The sequence below is a fragment of the Lipophrys pholis genome (assembly GCF_963383615.2).
Source record: "Lipophrys pholis genome assembly, chromosome: 15".
NCBI classification, from domain to species: Eukaryota; Metazoa; Chordata; class Actinopteri; order Blenniiformes; family Blenniidae; genus Lipophrys; species Lipophrys pholis.
The window spans coordinates 16,579,555-16,601,034 of NC_137642.1; the positions used below are offsets into that span (position 1 = coordinate 16,579,555).

Consider the following 21,480-nt stretch of genomic DNA (forward strand, 5'->3'; position numbering starts at 1 on the left):
TGATTTTCACAAACAGAGATGCAAATTGCACGCAATGGGACACGCACACACAACGAATGGATTTCATCTTGCTTATCCCGGAGTCCCAGCAGCAGGTCCAGAGTGGTGCCTGCTCCTGGTCAGTACTGAGGTCTGTGCCCTCAGGCCTCATTCATCACAGCTGATTCTGTCTCCAGCACTGCATCGCAGCAGGGCTGTTTTTTTTCTCCTGCAGACTCTGCATTTTAAGTTGCTCCTGGGGAGGGGAGGAAATGATGGACGCACTAGTCAGGGCATCTGTAGGCTCGCACTGCAAACTCAGTACGGGCCATTCAGTAGGGGTTAGTCTCTCTAACCGCACAACTCTAACAAACACATACTGCACATCTGGCTATAGTCAGTGACAAAGAGAGCAGAGCCACAGGGGCCAGTCGCATTTTCATCCTGGGACTGATGTCAGAGGAACACTGGTATTGTTCTTGTTAGAAAAAAGATGGCCTTGGCCAAAGACTGTCAAATAAATTTTGAGGTGTAATTTAATCTTTTCCAGCTACCTTACAAAGAACAACTTGCCATGGGTTACTTGTCGTGACACATTTGCCCGAGAATATTTCTTTACAGCCCAAAATGTGGCACTGGCTTGTCTTCAACCTATACTCACTGGTTGTGGGTGATAGGTAAATACAGCAGGATGATGTATTGTGTGGGACAGTAATTTTAGTTCCTCTCTATCGCCTCTTGGGGCAAATAGGAAGTCTCAGCTTCACTGCTGTGACTCACCCAAGGCCATTTTTGCACCTCGCCACCTTGGCCTGATGAGACAAACCATGCATGATAATTACGTGTGACTCAACAAGCTGCAGGGACACTGTTAAGTGAGCGTGGTGCTTCAGCGTGCCTGTTGGTGCATTCGTGTTGATGTGCTTGTCATTACTCAATTCCCATTTAACTGGTTGCTGACATCTTTGACCCCTGAAATAGGCATAGCAATGACAAACTGGGTGGCTCTGGTATTAATAAAGTATTAAAAAAGTAAGTGTTCGAATCTAATTATTATTCTAATGCATTAGATGTGATCACACAAGCTCTCCAGTGATGAGGAAATCATCTCCCGTAAGACTCCACACTGGTAATTACAATAACATTAACCTTTGCCTTGTTAATTCAAGCCCTCATAGCAATTCATCTGCGGTCACAGACCTCTTCAAATGTTTCCTCACCCGAGTTTAGCAGGGTGATGAAAACATTGACGTGCTGTGGACAGAAATGAAACTCAATATAAACACAGGTTTCTTAAAAATGAAATTCTGAGGAGAAAGCACAGCATTTGGTTCCTGCTGGAGCTTTCTTCCTTTGCTACCCTGTCAATTGTGGATGCGTACATATGCGTGTGGGGGCGGGGTTGCAGGTTTCAAACCAACACAAAAATTATAAAACCTCTCTGGCAAGGAAAATGATTTATAAATCCATTCAAGTTTTACACTGGCTGTCTTTTCTCCACTCAGTGTGCTGTTTGGATATGTCTAATGGGGAGTGTGTCTGAATTACATTTCAACACACACACACACACACACACACACACACACACACACACACACACACACACACACACACACACACACACACACACACACACACACACACACACACACACACACACACACACACACACACACACACACACACACTCTTGCATAACCAGCCTCTTGCACCTCCTCTCCTGCCACACAATCAGTCTCAAATGAGCTACAATAACAGCAACCAAAAATTAATGTGGATACACAAACAGTAAACAGCCGATAAGGCAGACACACAAGTACACTCACACGTGTATGCAGCGGGGAGATAGAAATCTCACAGGAAACTCTGTGAACGCTGAGGAGGTTTCAAAGGTTCCAGATTTGTTTCCGAGAGGGCATCATAAGATTATGAGTAGGAAAATCAATTACTTTTTGCGAGATTAACTTTCACACAAAATACAATAGTATCAAATGATAGTAATATAATAGGTAACCCTTGTTTTATTTTCATGATACGAATGATGTAGTTTTGCCGCAAACCCATCATCGTCGACATATTGGTCTGCAGGCATTAATTTGCACATGTGGGAGTTTAAAAAGAGGCTGTTGCTTCTCATGGTACCAAACATTTAATTTCATCCGAAAACAATAAATAGCAATGGTAAAAAGATTTCACTCATATAGTGCTTTTGCACCTCTTCAGCATTCCCCATAGCACATTACATTGTTAATCACATTCACACACATATTCACACACCAATGGAGGTGGCAGCCATTGCAAAGTGCTTAGTCCATCCATTGGGAGCAATTTGGGATTCAGTGTCTTGCTCAAGGACACTTTGACATGTAGACAGGGAATCGAACCCGCAACATTCCGATTGAGAGATGACTCGCTCTACCAACCGAGCCACAGACCATCCCACCTCAAAACAAGAGCAAAATTGGAACACACAGCCCACCAAGTGTCTTATCATCCATTGTTCTTGCAGAGAATGTTCGGTCCGATACAGTGGAAGAAAAAGATGGAACTCAGGGTCGAGGGAACTGGAGTTGAAGCCAGTTAACTATGGTTGAAGGTAGGCTACACCCTGGACACATCATCAGTCTGCCGGAGGATAAATACATCACATACAGTTCATTTAGCGTCACCAATTAACTGAGAAGCCATATTATTTTGATTGTGGCAGGAATGCACGTAGACATGCAAGTACACATGCACGTATACACAGAACATGCAAACTTCAGATTAAGTTCCCAAGCCGACTTCAGAAGAACAAAAACTGATATTTAAAGGCCTATATTTATAAGTTTATACATGGAGAAATCTCTGGAAATACACATAAAATTAAAGACCTGATGTAGAAAAGTGCATGGAAATGGAAAAGAAAAATAAAATATTATCATAAAAAGGTAATTACATTAAAATGTGCAATTTATATGAAGTCTTAATCAGTAATGACGGTTTGTTCTCCTGACGAGGAAGTAAATGGGCCTTGAGTGCATTTGCGTATAAGTGGGCATGTGCATATTTTATTACTTTGTGTTTGTGAGAAGAAGAAAAAAAAAAGATGCATCCTTGGACAGCGAGACTTGATATGCATATAGTACAATATGCCCTCTGACTTTCGTCTCATTTGCATCTAGATAGCTTTAATTATGAATAAAAGTCAAGCTACCCGATTGGATGGGATAGTGGAGAATCGATTGGGAAGCGTGCATAATGACAAAGGGCAAAGCACCTCTTTCTATCAGCTTGAAAACCATATCTGTGGCAGGTCAAATAACCCCTCCCATGCACAGCGGGGCCAGGCCACTGTATGCACAATTATTCTGAAACAGTTGTCGTGATTTAATGGCCTTGTCGAATGCAGATAATCAGACATAATTTTCAAATCTACAAATAAATTCCACTTAGTAACGTGGGCTGGAGTCTTTGTACTCATAAATAAAGGAAGAAAAGGTTGTGTTGAAGGGCAACAGCTACAATTTCAAACCCCATCTCAGACATGGGACCAAGGTAAAGTCACCTTAAAACATTTTCTTTTCTTTACATCCCATTATGCTAATTGCTCTTTGATATGATCCCAGAGGGTCTTCAAATATGTTTTGAATTAAACATTTACAAAGATTAAGTGATGTCATACCTTGGATAGGTGAAGTTTCCTGTAGGATCCAAGAAATAATGTATTTGTTTTTAGAAAACATCTTAATTATTGAGCTCTAAACCAAAAGTGAGCAGCTTTGTACCCTAGTGTGTGCTGGCAAAACAGTTCACACCATCCAAAGCCGTTTGATGCCGATACATAAATATGGCAAACTTCAGTGCACAGAATCAAACACATTGAATACAGTTTCCAAATAACAACTCACAACAAAGAAGATTTCCCACTCAGTCCGTCTGCTGAGAGCACACCTCATTGAATAAACCAAAGAATCCATTTAGCTTGAGCGGTGCAGACAGCAGGCTGTAGTGTGCTGCCCACACAGCAGCACAGGACTCCAAACGAATAGAAATACCACCTCGTGGTTGTATGCCCCCTGTCAACTGATCGAGTTATCACTCACTGTTATGTTTCTCCAGATGTATTGAAGGCTTGGAAACAATCCATCAAATACGGTTGTTGCTGTGAAGAACCAATGTATTAGAAAATGTCGACCTTTTACATACTTCTTTCACCCAGAGGCCCGGGAATATCTACACCATCGTCACGATGTGGACCAGTGATGCAAGTCAACAACTCAGTATTAGACTAAACATGAAAATGTGAGAACTATTCTGTCAAAAAAGAACTCAAAAGGTCTTTCCTGTAACATAATATAATATCACAATACATATTTGTCCTTTATGATATCGAGGACTCATCATTCAGAGTTTTCATTTCAAATCTAAATATAAGCTGCAAGTGCACTGATGGTGCCATGTTGTCTTACTGCAAAGGAAAAAGTCTGTCCTATTGGTCATGTAAAACCACACTTCAATTTAAAAAGGAGTCTTATTGTAATTTTTCCAGAATTGAGTTTGCAGTGTTTAGCAGGTCCTAGAGCAGGGATCCTCACTTCAGGGCCTCGAGGGGCCGGTGTCCTGCATGTTTTAGGTTTCTCCCAGTTGCAACACACCTGAATGCGATAAGGGCCTCGTTGCTTGGCTTTTTTTTACAATCTTGACGATGACATCAACATCAGATTGCGGTGTGCTGCAGCTGGGAGAGAGCTAAAACGTGCAGGACTCTGGCTGGGGAACCCTGTCCGAGAGTGTGAACCAACCATCTTTCCACATGTTTGGGCTAAAAATTATTCAATATTCTGATGAGCTCTGCCTTGTATGTTGTTTCAGGATCATATTAAAACAAACAAGCAACTGTCGGCATTAACTATCCCTAACAATTCTTCTTCAGCATTCAATAGTTAGGCTTGAATGGGAATCGTTGGCTAATTCATTAAGCATGGGTGCTGTCACTAGTCAGCAGCAGACATATTAATTGGTTAAACGAATTAGTGTGTTAATCATTCACAGGCCTGCTTCGCTATCCTCTTTTAAAACCAGCGTGGTTTTTCCACACTTTTATCTAGAAAATGAAAACAGGGTAGCATGTCAACTGTCAAAAAGAAACAGTATATAAACACTTCACTGGAGCAATGCACAACCACATCAACTGAAGTACGTGGATATAAACATGCACAAAACAATGGGTACTGCTGCTAGTGGAGCTCGCCACAATGAGGTCAATTTGTCACTGTTTACACGGGAAAGCTGTGATCACTCCCAGTATGAGATCATCGTGGCATTAACCCCGTGAAGTATGCTTCCACTTAACTTCAGGAAGGCTTCGGGAATTTAACAGAATACGATGACCCTGAATATATTATGATAAACTGACAGTGTTCGGAATGTTTCCCTTTTGCTTCTTTACACTCGTTGGCAATTTTGAACTCAAATATATGTTAACAGCTGCCAGGAATATCAGCGCTTGGATCAAAACGGTGAAACTAGATTTGAGCTCAATACTGCTTTATCTAATTCAGGGTTGTGAAAGTTCTGGAGTTCATCCCAGCTGACGATGGCAGAACTACATCCTGGACAGGTTCCCAGTTAATCACAGAGAAGAGGCAGTCAAGCACATTCACATCTACTCCACACAGAAAGGCCCCAAACTGGGTGCAAATCAATAAACCAACGTGCAGGCCCCGCACTAATAACAGTGAATTAAAAGTACCTGCTTTAAATTGCTCTACCTGGGTTTTCCAGCCTCACCTTGAAGGGAGTGGAAGATGGTATTTGACCATACACATGAATAAACAGAAGCACAACCTCAATTTGAAGAAGGCACCAGATTATATATCACACTATCTGCTTTTCAAAGCAGGAAACATATACGGACCCCAAATTTACAATTAATAGTCTGTGTGCTGTGGAGACTTAAATAAGGGACGACAATGAGCCACTTCATCGTTATATATGATTAGAAATGTGTGAAATTCAATCCTGCTCAGTGTAAGAGTTCTTCATTTGTAACCACAAATGCATTATATCACTTCACAGAGGCCTCTGACTCCAATCAGTTCATTCTTCAATATAAACAAGTTTTTGTGTGAACCTTTAAAAACACAATATTACTTACATCTGCTCATTTCTGTATCACACACAAACCTATTGTAGCACAGCAAGTGGCTGTGTTGTTATACTTCATTTAGCTGGAGTTTCTCTCCCACAGATTATTCAGGGCTCAGCCTCTCTCGAACTGACAGTTTTCTATTACCAACATTGTAATGATGCAAACAGCTTGACAGACGACTCTGAAGCTATACATCTTCTGGCAAGCCAGAAAAAAAAAAAAAAAGTTTCTCTTTTTTCTGAGCCCAGTATTTATTTTTCTGCCGTTGCTGCAGGTTTTTTGATGTCCCAAAGGCAACACTGGACACTATTTGAGTAATATTTCTCCATCTTGGACTGGGCCATAGCATTGCTTGATTGTTCTTTGATTGTTTCCAGCCCACTTCATGAGCGTATGCTGTGCCTGCCAGTCCTTGTGGACTGAATCAGGACATAATGGGTTCATTAAAAATCGCCAAGACTGCTAGCATTGGGAGGAATGATTAGTGAGATAGGCAGGGGGATATGAGCTTATTGGAACAAGAGGTGGCTCACCAAGATTAAAAGCCTTTTCCACATCACTGCCATTTTTCCCTCCAATTCAGCAAATCACTTAATTGAAATTCTTTTAATTTTCTTTTTAATTTTCTCTTCAAAAACCCTCCTGGAATTGCAACTCCAAGATGAATGGTCGAGTGAGGTATGGCTGGGGGGATGGATTCTATTACTCTTAAACTCATTCACTCTGTCATCTCAGAGCTCTTTGGTGAAACAATTATTGGTCGAAGATGAAACAGTTTCAGAAAATCAAACAATTCATGCAACTGTTTGAAATATAGGATTTTCATGGCCACATCGGCCAAGAGTTGCCGTTTTAAAGAACACAAAATCATGCACTGAGCCAGCAAAGTGCTCACAAGTTAAATTATTCTATTGTTGTTGTAACCGTTTGTGTCCTAGCTATAAAGTCAAATATTCCACAAAAACAGAAATTAAAAAGTACACTTTCAAAGTCAAATTAGAGTCAAATATCCCCTGCTGATCCAGAGAGCCATTACAACATTCAAGGGCACCACCTGAAACATTAGTCCACACTAGTTGCACAGTAATTTCGCATCCGTACAATCCTGACATCAAACATGTGAAGAACCTGCTAAGAGCCAGATTTCATGGCAATAGAAACGGGGAAATCGGAGGTTGGCTGCTGCCAGTCAAAAACGAGTGTGAGGGCTTTGTAGTGTGATACCCTGTCAAGAGCTGTGCAGTCTCTGTGGTTTGTAGCAAGAGCCTTCAGAGGGGCTGCACACAGGATGAGAGACATAAATAAGTCTCCTCTGTCAGTGGAAACCACAAAGCTGTCAGCTGCAGCCCTCTCAGGCCTACAATACAAGGCCCAGCATGCATCCCAGAAAGTAAAAGCTAAACAATTTGTTTGTATACGTCAATTTAGAATTTATACAGTTTTTATAAAAGGGAATCGATAAAAGCCATATAATGTGGAACGGCTGTGTCGTTCTTTATGGTAAATACCCATGCTGATGTGCACAAACAGGCGAGATACATCCTGTACATGTGGGGGAAAAAAAAAATCTGTTTTGATTAATTGAATCGCCAAACCATCTCCTTGCTTGAGCCAGACCAGAAGTAGCCACATAACTCTGTCGCCGACACTTTTAAACAATAGTTCTTCTAAAGTCTCAGCCATGACGTGACAGGCTGACTGTGGTTACAGTTCAACTCCTGGCTGGCTGATGAAGGCAGAGACCAGGAACGCGGTTCCGTCAGGTTGAGAGCTCAAACGGTGAAAAAGCTCTAAGCTTTCCACAGATCTTAGTCAATCTGTCTGTCAGAGGAGGATAAAAAGTGCTTGTGCTGAAGTTATCCACTGCTCACATTCTATTGTCATTGAAAATGGCTGGCACCAAAGTGGGTAATTATTTTGCAGTTTGTAGTGGTTTTTTTTTTTTTTGTTATTTTTTTTATTTTGTTTGTATAAATTGTTCCTCTTTCCAGTCTGGTGCCAGTGTTACATAAACGGCAGGCTATGAAAACATCTGAGGGTATTAAACACAAAGAGGATGTGTCAGAGATGGAGAGAAGAACTCTTCTAAACTGTGTCGGGAGAGTGAAGCGAGTTCAAGTGAGCTCTGGGTGTTGTGAAGGTCATGGCTCAGACAGTCTGTCTGTCTTCATTATATCAACTCCTGTTTTATGATATATAGGACAGTATTTCGGACCAAGACCTCGGTTATGAATGTGAGAGCGCGGCTGACAGCATATTTAATAAATGTTATGCTTTGAAGTGCCGCACGGGCTGCACCCAGACTTCCTGCCTGGAGCCAAACTGAACCAAACCTCATACAATATTTCAACGCTCCGCATCGACATGCCATTAGATGGTGATGCTCATAAACAAAAGCACAGGTGTTGACAGGAATCTTGATGATCGTGATAACAGGGATGATTATACTTCGGATCTTTTTAAGTTGACACACCATGATGCTGTATTTATAAGTACAGGTAGTATATCAGTGTATCAGCTTGACAGATGTGGGAAGTAGCAAAAAGTGGTGACAGCGAGTAGATTTGTCATGAATCAATTCATTGTCTTTTATTCGTTTTTATTTAAACTTTTTTTCCTTTTCCTTTCTACACATATCTCTGTATTTTTCACTTTTTATATTCTTAAAAGTTTCTCTTTAGCTGTTTTAACCTTTTCGAATGAAGACTTGACATCAGAGACATAACACAGAAAATGTGAAAGTTGAAAAGGGAAAGTCAACCGTTGAGTTTTAAAACAATGAAAAGCACCTGGGTCAACGTGGGCGACCTTATTTATTTCAATTCATAAATTTATAATGAGTGGCTTTTCAGTTAAAAATGTATTGGTATTTCTTTATATACTGCTTAAATTAGTCTTGGCTTGTTTTAGCTTTTAAAATGTCCTCAATAACATTTATCATATTATTATTCTATTAAAAGTACAATATGACAAAAAATAAGAGATGTCAATGTAAAATTTCTGAATATTAGTAATTTTATACACTACCAGGTTACAAATGTTTTAATTCAAAAGATAACTTTATTCGTGACTCACACTATGATACAAGTTCAATTATGAGCTGTCACATAGCCAGTGATTAACCAGTGCAGATAGTTATACTACATGTATGTTTTATGTGTGTGTACACTATGTCTGAGCACATACATGTTGTACATTGAAGTTAGAAAGTAATCATTGCTTTCTAAAGTTATGTAAATAGATCAGCTCCTGTGTGGGAGTCAGTTGTTAGTCAAATGAATTTTACATGACTTATAAATTAGTTCGTTACCCTATTAAATGCTGTGTATGCTCCAAATGATTCAATTTATTTCAACGATCTTTGTTTGCCACGATGAACCTGTTTCATTTAAAGTTTTTAAAAGCTACTTTACATGAAATCTCACCAGCTCACAAACAAAACAATCTCAGCAAATAGATTTTAGTCTCATTCCAAAACATTGTTTACAAAGCTACGTTTGTGGCAGTGATTATAATTGAAAATTAAGGCCACAATGCACAACAGATGCGTCTTTGTGTCTTTGGGAAACCTAATGAGACGTATGCAAATGTATTCATACTCCATACACACCATTAAAAGCTGCACCAGTGCAATTAATAGAATATATTTACCATTTAACACTTCAAAGACAACCATTTCTATAAAGGTTGTGATTTTTCATAAAAGGTTTTATTTTTTTTTTATTGTCTTTAATGCAGCAGAGCTTATTCGCAATTCAGAGATTAATCTCATTTACATTTTATTGTTTGTGACATTTCAAAAATTTATGAGACAGGCGAGGTAAAAATATGGCGCGGTACCATCTTGCACTAAAGCCGACCAGCAAAAAGAAGAATGCAAGCGACATTCAACTTATAACATGAACTTTTGGGTTGTTATGTGTCAGGACAAATACTTGAGAGAAAACCCGAGCATTAAAGCACTAAAGAATCCCACAGCAAGGCCGACATGTGAGGTAATCAATAGAGTTCCCATTGGAGAATGAATGCCTGCAGTATAACCTCATTCTTTGAGACAATCTTGTCTCCTCGGTTAGAGGTTTGCCCTCTTCAGATGAGAAAGCAGAATTACCGTGCATCAAAGGATGAAAATCGTACCAGAATTGCCAGAATACTTTGGCTCTGTATCCTTCAGATTAGATTTGATGTCCATCAAAGCTTTTATGAAAAACTCTATCAGTGCTGTGCACATTACAGACAGAGTGCTTTTTATCCCTCAACTGTGAACAAATCTAATCCGATGACTTCATGAAGCAGTCAGGAGAGACTGTTACCCGTGATTAAAAATAGGAGCAAATCCCATCGATTTGTTTCAGGAGTAGACACAGGCTCACACACTGGACACTGAGTTGACAAACTGTTGAAAGTCAGTGGGAGAAATTTGAGGTTGTATCAAAAAAAAAAAAAAGAAAGAAAAAAAAGTCTTATTTTTCATTGTGCGATGTTTGCAAGTCAGAGCTTTCTGAGAAAACAGCATGTTTTCCTGCACTTTACTCTAAGCCCACTCTGGACCACCTTTTGCTCAAGCACGAGGAAGTGATGAAACCAGTAGACAAGCAAAAACCTCAAAGCAACACTGCTTTAGCTATGCCGGCTGAGCAGGGACAGACTCTGGTGTACTGTCAAAGTTCAGCACATAAATAGTAATTCAGTGCTCCGGGCGAGGAGAACACAGGAGTGTACCAGGGACCACTCTACAGGGCGACAGCTTCTTAACGGCCTCCACTGAATGAAAAATAGGAAATACAAGAGAATACAGAGTGAAGGGGAAGGCTGGGTGCATCAGCTGCTCTCTTTAATGTCTGGGATAAGGAGAGAGAGGAAAAGGAACCTTTGTCAGCCTATTAAATGAGAAAGAGGAGTTCGGGCAGCTACAAATCGAAGAACCTCCAGCTCTGAACTGCATTCAGACTGTAATGAGGAAGAAGGTGAATGTCTGGGATTTATGTAGCCCTGTTTATTGATTTAAGATTGAAATACAGTTTATTACTCCACTAAAATATTTCACATTGAAGTAAGGAAAAAAAGAGGGGCGTTGTCACAATGCATTACGAACGGCTTCACACTGATTAGGAAACACTATGGAAAGTGCCCAGCCGTATGGGATCCCCCGGCGCAAACAAGTGAAATAAACAGCATCACGCAGGAGCAGAGAGGCAATATCAGAGATTGCTCTGAGAGAGTGTAATGGAAAAGGACTTGTTCTGTCACAGCCTCTCATGGTGATAGAATGCCACATGCTCCCTCCTGACAGTGTGATATTGGCTTGGCACGAGCTTGATGAATGTATCAGCCATAAGTCAGACAAACCCCTACCCTTCCTACAACTGCACCATCCAAGATGTTTATGCCAGGGTATATAGACAGACGTTGCGTAACAGGAATGGGACCATTGTCTGAAATGGGTTCATGGGAAGCGGGCAGGGCCAGCTCCTACTCCAGCGATTCTTTCTAATGGAATATTATCGCTCTTTGAGGTTGGATGAGCGGCTGGGTGAAAAAGAAGATGGGCATTTGGCCGGGGTGACTTTGCAGTGACACCCCTTTTCTTGAGAGAATGGAGCACGACTGCTCGTCGGGGCAACCTTTCCGCGGGCAGGTGATGACCCATCGCAGACCACCTGGCTTCCTGCCAGGGTCAAGCAATTAATGCTGCCCTCCTTTGATTATTTCAGACAGGCCGAGGGTGCAGCAGGCCAGCAGATAGCGTCCAGTCTCGGAAACGGTGCACGAGGCAGAGAAGAGACAGCTCCGACGAAGGTTCAAGCTTGGGTCGCGTTGTTAACAAACACAGGCGTTCTAAACATCAGAAGGAAATAAGCTGCTTTGCCTAATTATTTTTGCATTTGCATAGTAATGCGGAGTAAACATACCGGGATGTCTCAAGGCCTCGTCTCTGCCCACAACTTCACCAAACTTCCCTCATCTGGATGGTTCATCTTGCAGCCCACAGAGATGAAATTGGTGTGCACTCAGTTGTGAGGAGCTGGTTGGCTTCCTATAATAAAACTTTATATGTGATGTGTATTTCTTAGAGTACAAAAAAAAAACTGAACTGTGGGTAAAGCTATTACCCACTAAATCAGCTACTCAATAAACATTCTGGTATGAAAGCCATCACAGAGCTGGAACCTCTTGCTCTGTGCATCACCCACTTCACCGTTCTCCACCCCGAGGCTGACCTCGGTGCCCCGGACTTACAGTATCTCTGAATCTCGGCTGAGTTACAACCTGCACCATTCCTACTGTGCCAGCCTTGTCGGCTGAGTTTCACAGAGGCAGATGCCCTTGTCAATCAGTGCTGCGTGGATCATCGACAAACTCAAAAGTAGCAGTCAAACAATGACATAATTTAATAAGTCAGAATTCACAGGGATGATAGAGGCTTAACGTAATCACGGGGGGATGAATGCCTCTGACCCGCGGCCTTGACATATCTCTATTCCATTCGGCTAAAGAGGGGACTCCAGTGGAAAAAGGTGAACTGCACTAAGGAACGGTGCTGCAGAACTCAGTATGACTTGAACTAAACCACACTTTCAGCCTTTAGCACACCTTTGGAAAACATCACTTTTATCCCCGTATTTAGCAAACCTACTGGGCGTCACTGGTAAGATGAACACCTTGGTTATTTCTTGCTTTCGATGTGCTCTTTTCTTGTACAGTAATACAATTTGGAAAGATAGAAGAGGCTAAAGTCAAAATGTGTGGTCAGTCTGATTGAAATATATGCAAAAATAAAAACGTTGGGTTTAATGGCGACATGTGTGACATGACATATGCAAACATTAGACTCTTTTTCAACCCCTCGAGCTGTGGCAACCCTTACTTCTGAATACAACCTTGGGCAAAAAGTGCCCTGATCAAGTAATTTATGCTTAGAAATAAAACATTGACTTTCAAATGCACCACCGCCTGAAGCCAGGCTTTGAGGCTGATTTGATCCCCCTTTGAGATGGTGAGAGATATGGCCCATTCCCCCTAATCACATGCCAGAGACCGTGCAATCACACAGCAACAGCTAAAGTAATCACTGCGGTGGTCCCCACCCTCCTCCCTGAACTGAGCCTCAACCCTACAACATCGGTAGCACTGGGAACTTCTGCATATGTGCCCCTCATACAGATACAGACACACAGCGGTCTCTAGCCAAAGACTCTTGTAAAAGCTTTGTCGACGGGGTGGTGGATAATGACCAACTGTGACTAGTAAAACAGTGCTCACCTCACACAGCCACAAATATCTGAACAAGAAGGTTGGACTTTATTTGGTGCCTCCCTTGTGTTTCGCCTGTAAAACCTCACCTAACAAACTCAGCAAATGTAACAAATCATCAGCAGCTTTATTCACCGTTCTGTAACATTAAAAAACAAAAACAAAAAAAAAACATAAAACAAAGTGATTCTGCTTATCAAACATAAACAAACTGCACAGAACAAAACGTTGCACGGGAAGCTGATGACTATAAACAACAGAGCACTTCTGAGAGTAATCATGCAGCTTACTGTGTGAATACAGGAGCTGTCGAATCTGGTATTTTCTTATGAAGTGATTGTTCTGCTTAAGACCACTGAAGCTTTAGCTATTGAAGTGTGTGCATCCACTTTCTGTAGAATACATTAAGCTGGGAAGAACCACACCTTTATTCAGATCTGCAGCCTGCAGTTAGCTTCTCAAAACAACAAACAATATAATGTTTTTTGTTTTTTTTTGGTGAAAATCATGCACTGCTAAATATGAAGGGCATCAATAAAAACACATTGAAGTTCTGACTTAAGATCGATATGTTATAACTTTAATGTTACAAATAAAATGCAGCTGCAAGCTGGTTATAAATGTTAACACAAATGTAAATACTAATGATACTAATGATACTTTCAGTGTTCATTGATCTTCATCTCATTATTATTAAAAAAAAGGGACCAAAGAAATTGAACTAGCAGTGGCCTAATGGCAGAGAGGCAGATTTGGGATCTGAAGTTCTCAGGTTCGATCCCCACAGCGAACAGGTCACCACTGAGGGTCCCTGAGTAAGACCTTTGACCCCCCCCATCAACTTGGGGAAAGGAATTTATCCAAGGGTTTAGCAGATTATGATCAAATAAAAACAATTAAAATAAATATATAAGAAAGGGACCAAACAAAAAAAGGTTATACTATTTATCTTGTGCCATGTAATGACCTGCGACCTGAGTGTCAGAGTGTATCCTGCCCTTGCCCACAGTCAGCTAGGAATCACTCCAGTGCCCCGCGACCCTGACCTGGATAAAGCCGCAGAGAAGATGGCTGGATGGATAACTAATTAAAAAAACAAACAAACTGAACAATTGTGTTTTTTCTCATGTGAATACTATTTGCATCAGTAGTTATTTTTTATTTATTTTTTTAAACCTCATTATGCTTCTGTGATAATACAAATGAAAACCATCAGCCACAGTGTTACCACCACCTCCGACTTAACTTCACATACCTACCTCAGAGGTAAATAAATACACTTGTTGTCTGTTTGAGTGCGGTGGCAGTGCTGATCAAGGTTATTTGTAGGTTCCATGCTTTATGGTGCTGAGAGGACAGTGGCATGGTCATAATGTTTTTCATCTGCTTCTGCAGTCCATAGATAGACTACATAATTAATGTGTGATGAGCTTTCTTGTGACAACACAGTAGAGGGGTTTGTTTTGCAGTGTGTGTGTGTGTGTGTGCTTGTGTTGTCTGAACTTGTGACAGGGAGTAAAATTAGCTTGCTGGGTCATGTACTGCATTTACAAGAGTCTACACTGAGAAGTCTGAACACACACACACACACACACACACACACACACACACACACACACACACACACACACACACACACACACACACACACACACACACACACACACACACACACACACACACACACACACACACACACACACACACACACACACACACACACACACACACACACACACACACACACACACACACACACACACAGCCTCCATAGTAAAGGTCTCTACGCCTCAGCATGGGGTACCGCAGTGTAAAATTGCGCGCAAATAGAGTGAATGAGCTATTCGGACTTTGATGAGTCTCCTGTCCTCCTCTGAACCAATAGCTCGACCCACTCTTCCTTTATCACGGTGTGCCAGCCTGCTGCTATCTGTGCTACACTAAATCAATTAGCATGTCATTAAGATAGCTTGTTCCAGCACAGTAAGCATGGAGTGGGACTACAGTATCTACAGGAACAGAGAGACGAACTCGGAGGGCATCATATCTCAGTGTTCGTGTGCCGGAGTGCGGTGGGCTGTGTTTATTGGTGGGCTCCGTGCATGTGCACAAAAGCACCTGGATGTGAGAGAACATCAGTTCCACGCAACTAAATATCAAGGCCTTTCTCCCAACAAATGAAGTGTCTAACATGCTTTTAAACTTGCGCCAGAAATCTGTATTGCCCATAAACATAATTGTTCACTATTTCATGGGGCATGTGGCACTTAATAGTTGGTTTTGTTATCTTCAATAGGTGTTGCAGCGATTACATTCAAAACATTCTTTTAGTGCTCTTCCTTGTTATCACAAACAGCTTTTCAATTACTTTCTGAGAGTGAGATGAAATCAATTCTGCGAGAAGAGTTTTATTTATTCCTCAGTTAATTCTTTTCAATTGAAGTGGGGACAGAACATTAAACACTGCATTTAATAATTATCTCTCTCTCTCTCTCAGCACAGAGGACTCAAAGTCACCTCACATCAGAGAGTAAGGTGATCATTCTGTAATTACCGCGAGTAAAGCAACAGCTTGGTGTGTGGACATAGATAGAGATGATAGGCTTAATCCCCATTCGTATAGAGCAGATTTCTCTCTGAAGGCAAGAGCTCAATCAGACTACCCAGATAAACACTGAAAATACTGTAGCATTTGGAGCTCATGATAAACTTTTCTTTATCTCTGACAGCATGAGTGCTTAATCACAACTGCTTTTTTTTTTCTCTCGCAAGATAAATTAAAGAGCTAAAAGTTAAACATTTAAGAAATAACTTTCTCCAGTTCAGGAAAATGGACACATCAACTTGAATCGATTTAAACTCTGAAACTACTAGTATTTAACTACACCAACCTGGGGTCAAAGGAATCAAAGAGCACACATCATATTATCCAGAGTGAGCCAGATAATAAAATCCTCAGATCATAAAAGCTATAAAAGCTCCATTCTACTGCCTTGGGCCAAATGGCTGCTACTAATGTATTAGACTACATGGTATACATTAGCATTGGTGCCAGGAAGGTAATTCATTTTGAGAGAAAACTAATAAGGCATTCATGCTCTTTCTCTCTCTAAAGAATCTCTGCAGCCAAATGAGCAGGTGTTTGAGAGGTTGAAGAGACAGCGCAACTCTCCAAGGTCAAACTGTGTGTCTCCCACCACACAAGAAAGTACAGTGGATGCAGACTCCAGTGCTTAGTCATGTTTTGGGCTCCTGATCAGGCTACATCTCCCCGACGCTCTCAGTCAAAGCAAACTATTCAAAAGGGCTAGACACAGACTTCAAAAGAGCATTGCTGGCTTTGAACGCCATGCCAGTCGCTCAAACCATCAGTGGCACATCAGTGTCCTCCAGGCATGTGCAGAGCAAATTTTCGCCCCTCTCAACTACAGATGCAACACTTGGCAAAGAATTTTCACTGGATACCAGACAATAAAAATACCATGAAGAGGCAATGTAGCAACAGAGAGCAGAAGTAGCGCCCCACTTAGCGCTTGTTTCAGTTCCAGTAGCTTTCAGTTCTCAAAGTGCTTTCCCATGGAGGGCTTCTCTCATCACTCTGAACTGCTGCTTTCTCTCCACACTGAATACTAACCCGTCACTGTAAAACAATGTAACATTTGAGAACGGTTTATACAAGCTGGGACATTTCTTGAGTTACATTACCTATTTATTACCATTTATCTGTGTCTGTATATGGGTATGTTCATGGTCTTCCACACTAAGGGGAAAATTGATCTGCACAGTTAGTCATGGGGACTCATGTCATCCTTGGGTAAAAAAAAAATAGGAATCCTGAAAATTATCAAATTGTTCAATAAAGACACATTTTAAAGGTACACTATGACTACACTCAGGATAAAGATTAAGATAAGCCAAACTTATGACTGTGAACTTATCGAGTTGATTTATGCCATTCACACATGGAGATTCAATAATAGATGATAATTATATCGAATAAAACATGTATGGGGAAGCTAATTCAGCATGTCTAGTGTTTAGTAAAACAGTAAAAAAAACATTCATTTGTGAATTCAAACAGAAAGAGATTTGCTGCAGTTGAATATAGAATTTTAGTATTTTCATATTTCAGCCTTTCATGGAAACACATTAAATAGAAAAGAATTCCTGTAAAAACACCGTCTGGTCAAAGGTAATGGAACGACGAATGCTGGGAACAAAATGGATTAGCACTTCTGAATCTGTTTTGTCCCCTGGAGCAATTCATCATAATTTTAACCACCATGTATAGTATGTGATAAAGAAGCTCCACATATGTGGTTTGTGTTTCGCTTGCCGGGTCTTTTCGATAAAGCAGCTTACAATACACACAAATGCAAGTCACATTTTCTAAAGGTGAACCACTTCAGGATTGTTATTGTAACAGTAACCATCCATCTTATTCAGCGGCACGACAATGAATGCCTCAATGTTGTCATGTTATAGCTCCATCTGCCACAGCCCAGACAGCCTCACAGACTGATATCTATTCACAGAGAGAAACACAATCATACAAAACATACAAAAATCCCATTTATTCTTAATAGTCACTTGACATTTGTCACAAGTCTCCAGTCCTGGCTTGAGATGGAATTTATTATCAGGTGTCCTAAATGACAAATTCGACTAAGGTAAACAGATCATTGACAGAGCAGGAAACGGGATGTAAACACCTGTTTTGGGAGCATCATTGGCACATCGGAGTGCTTAATACTAAGGCCTGAACCAGAGTGATGTTGAAAGGTGAATTCTCCACACATCAATTTTGTCCTGAGCTGCACAGTGCAGCAGAGCTTATTACAGACTCTCAATCTGTCTCAAGTGTTCAGACTGTGTCAGTAATGCCAAGCTGCTGGGCCCTTGAAATGCTTCATTAAAAAGCTTGGCCATCCAGAGCACATCCGTGGCAGCCAAATAAAGTGTCAGACCATATTTTTCATCTGCAGATTAAACCTATGTAAGCCCGAATTAAACCAAATTAGATGTGAAAATGAGAAATAAACCAAAGCCAGATGAGGGGTGGGGGGTGGGGTGGGGGTGGGCGGGTGGTGTTGCCTGCCTCAGTTACTGCAACCCCTTATGCAGTTAAGATGTTGGAGACTTCTGGTGTGGTGTTCACGCAAACCCACATTTTCAGTTTTGTTTATTTGTGTGGCAGATACAAGGAAACTGAGGCTGACCGCCCTTATTCCTTCATCTTATGTGATCTAAAAGATCATTCCTCTACTCAAGTCTCTCCAGATTAAAGCATCTGCTCTCCCTGGCCATGGTGAGGCCATTTATTCTTCCACAATGAAAGTCTAGGTGCTTTTAAGGGAGAATGTCCTGCTGGCGTTGGGTTCCTTTGTGTGCAAGTGCATCAGAGCTGCACTGTGCTGGCCCCGGAGATAAACTTACTGCTAATCAATCACAGAGTGTCCTGCTTTTTTCATTCTATTCTCTTGCGCGCTCGCGCACACACACGCACACGCACACACGCACACACACACACACACACACACACACACACACACACACACACACACACACACACACACACACACACACACACACACACACACACACACACACACACACACACACACACACACACACACACACACACACACACACAAACAATTCACATGTCCTCTGCTATTTGATGAACAGAGTCCCGAGAGCTCAGACCCTCTTGTCTGCACATTTCAATCAGTGGACAATTACAGATCAATGGCTGTGTATATGACTACAAACTGCCAGATACAAATGTATCTTCACTGAACAAGACATGTGCAGAGCAAGACACATACACACACAAACAGACAATGTTATCATGGGCTGGTGTGTATGTCTTTGGAGAGGGTCGTGGTGGTGGTGGTGGCGGGGGGGGTCTCAACTCTGTCACCCCAGTGTGTTAGATCCTTAGCCAGCTCATTGTGGTGAAATTCTGCCTCAATAACAGAGTATCTTTCCCAAAGCATGGCCCTTATCATGGCCTTGAAATGACTTGTCTCTGTGGACACCCTCACAGCACAGGCTCCTTGTGGTCTTGCTTACAGAACTGGAAGTGAGCGAGCAAAGTAATTGAGCTCCATGGTTCCCTGCATGATAAACTGGGCACAGGCCATCCCATTCTCTCCCTGTGTTTGCAAAGCTATGTGCAATCTGCGATATGAGTTACTGAAGTGATGGCTGAACCTTTGATGGGAGAACACTTCAACACCTTGCGATTGACTTTGAAGAAGGCATTGAGCTCGCATATTGTTCAGAACTTTGTATTTAAGGCTTTTACTCAGATTCTGAATCGAAGATTTTAATGTAGATCGTAAGCTTAATGTAGTCAACAAGCACATAATTTTCTCACACGCTGACAGTGCCTGAAACATGAAGCATGTCAGCTATCAATCATTGTGACACTTGGTGTGTCAATCGAATAAATCCAGCCATTATAAATTGCATTTTTTAACAAATTAGACAAAGCTAAAGGTACTCATATAAACAATGAATTTTAAACACAATGCCAGCATAGCTCCCAGTGAGTCACCATGCTGTGCCTTCAGACATTGTACAATTACAGCAGCAATTTGCTTGAAATCTCAATTTCTGTCTCATAAAAAGCTATACTGACATAATTGTGTTCAAATGATATCTATTTAATTATGCAACCTTTTTAAAATGCCACGGTAACACAGCAAAGAGGATTGGTGGCTGAATTGGAAAATCGGAGGGAAGGCCCCCTACTCCAGTGCATGTTGCTCTGGGTTTCATTAGAAGACTGCTGTGCTTCTGGCCAAAATACTGTATATCATTACACTCTCTTTTAAAAAGCTTTTTCACTCCTGGTCTAGTTGACCAAAATATATACCGTTTGAGTTTATGGAGCCTTGCAAAGCAGGAAACTGCAGTAGATATCCGAGTTTCTCCATGAAGAGTAACATTTTTCACTTAATCTCTCCACATCAGTCAATGCATCACAAAATTGTGTCTTATGAGTGACAGCGCAGCCTCCGTATGGCAAGCAGCAATCTCGGATGTGGAACAACACAACCACTAAAGTCAGCTTTGCACATTAAGTTGTTATTTACAGTCAGCAATAAGCCATATAAAACCTTCTTCACGCCAGTGAGCTGATGGATTCCCCAACTAGACGTTACAGGAATCATCAGGCAGAGAACAAGTGCTGCAAACATCGCACATCAACAGCAAAGTAATCTTGCAACTCTGTATGATTTGGCTGCCTGTTCACAACATCCATAACACCAGCTGAGGGATGCTGTAGCACATCAAGCTGTGAGCTTTATAAAACACCTCAATCCACAGTGACGGATATAAACAGTGTCACAGTAAACAGAGATGACCCCCGAAGGTTACCATCACTCACCGAGTCACAAACTGATAAATGTTGTGTAAAAGCCTGAAAACAGCATCCTGACAACTGAACAGAGGCCCATCATCACAAACCAAAAGTACATTAGGCTGGTGAATAGCCTTTTTAACTTAAGATACATACAATAACGCTGCTGTGAATAGCCTTGTGTAATTAACACATAATTGCTTATGTTGCAATTGGCCCCCAGATTTCATTTAGTTGTCACAGCAGTTTTCACATGGATTTTAACCCTGTTAATTAGTGCGAACAGATTACACAATAATAACCTATTTAGTCTTAACACACCGAATGGAGCCTCCAAAAATATAATTATAACTGTTTTTCAGTACTGTTTGAAAATTATTTATAATTTGAGATTTAGGTCAGATAGTACTGAAACCAGTATGACGTAGTAATGGCAACTACAGCAACTGTGTTTGTTTTTCTCACAACCGGGATAAAAATCCCCCCTGGTGTAAATATACTTACGGAAGTGAATATTTTTGTGATACAACTAAAAGCATGTATTTCAGTTGCTCTTAATGAAGATGGGCGTGACCATTTTTATTATGACTAGCTCCCGGAGATAATTGTCTTCACTTATTATGAGGATCTGTCAGATTTCTATATTTCTTTGTGTGTATTTACGGTGACTGCATTTGTTCACCAAATAAAATGTGGTTGTACACTCGATGCAACTATTTCCACATTATTGTAGCTCTGGTCC

General features: G+C 41.1%; 1 protein-coding gene across 4 annotated transcripts in view; it reads right to left on the bottom strand.

Moving 5' to 3' along the window:
• macrod2 (mono-ADP ribosylhydrolase 2) overlaps nt 1-21,480 on the bottom strand; it is a 426,376-nt gene that overhangs the window by 67,828 nt on the left and 337,068 nt on the right. The window lies entirely within an intron of this gene.